The following is a 1,307-nucleotide window of genomic DNA, read 5'->3' on the forward strand; positions in this document are numbered from 1 at the left end:
AGTGTTTTAAATGAACATACTTGGTTGCATTTTTAAACTGATACAAGAGAATTCGAGGCCAAGAAACCTGACTGGACAGAACAGGTCAGTATTGCATGCTATGCAGTTTGAACAAACACTGAAAAGTAAGTCCAAAGTTACAACTTCTAACACATGCAGTTCCAGCCTTCTTAAAATCCACAAGAAATATCTCATCAGATGAAAAATTAAAGGTCTGAAACAGATATTTTTTTAACAAAATTGAAGGTTGGCTTGAAGCACTGTGGCGCCTGCAAAAAGTGGTACATACATATCTTTCAAAACGCACTTGTTGCAAACAAATATAGAAAAAAAATTCAATTACAGGAATTTAAATGAATGTCTCTATTTCAGTTTATAGCCTACAGAGTCAGCATTTATCCACACTGATTAGTTTTAGGAGGCAAGATGCAGATGTTCCCCTCAAAGTTTAATGCTTCCTCCCTTGACACAGCCTTTGAGTTCTCATAGGTATTTGAGAGGCACCAGACCAAGGCAGGGATTCAGGCACTGCTGTGCAACAGACACAGCAATATTTTAGTTAGTACTCATGAAAAGAAAAGAATGAGTAGTTCTCATCAAACAAACTAGTAACTTCTGCTCCTTTGCAAGGAGCACGACTTTGTTGGCAAGCATGAATAAAGTGGCAGATATTCATGTGATACGCTGATACCGTGTTTATGTACCATCTTAAAATAGCATGAAAAGAGTTCTTAATTGAATGAAACAATAGGGTAGACAGAAAAATACCAATCAGAGTAACTTGTCTGCATATGCTAAATGTGCTAGATATTCCTTTATTGTTATAGAAATTTGATTAGCTTTACTTACCAGGATGCATTCAAACAAAGATTTTTAGACTTTTTACTTCTGTGGTGAAAAACTAGGCAGACTGCAGGTTGTCTTGCTGGTTCATCATATACATAAGCAGCAGTCAATTGCACATAGTTGTGAAAAACAATTTGATGGTTTTCATTCTTCTTCTCATGACAGTTTGCTATACTTTCCATTTCATCTTGCTTATATACTGTTAAGCTTCTCTGTCTGTTAAGTGTGTTCTCTTTTTCCTCTAAAAACCATTTGGGTCACCACGCCAGAGGCTGTAGTTGGCCTGGAGCTGACATAAATAATCTTGAACAAAAAAATCAGGGTGATCAAGAAATACATATTCTCAGTTTTGCTTTATGAGGTCGAGCAATAAGCCTTCAAAAATGATCATATGCAAAAACTGCTGCTCTTTTCCCCTTCCCTTCCCTTCCCTTCCCTTCCCTTCCCTTCCCTTCCCTTCC

Source organism: Lagopus leucura, unplaced genomic scaffold, assembly GCF_019238085.1.
Source record: "Lagopus leucura isolate 7727_CA_CO unplaced genomic scaffold, USGS_WTPT01 Super-Scaffold_100008, whole genome shotgun sequence".
NCBI classification, from domain to species: Eukaryota; Metazoa; Chordata; class Aves; order Galliformes; family Phasianidae; genus Lagopus; species Lagopus leucura.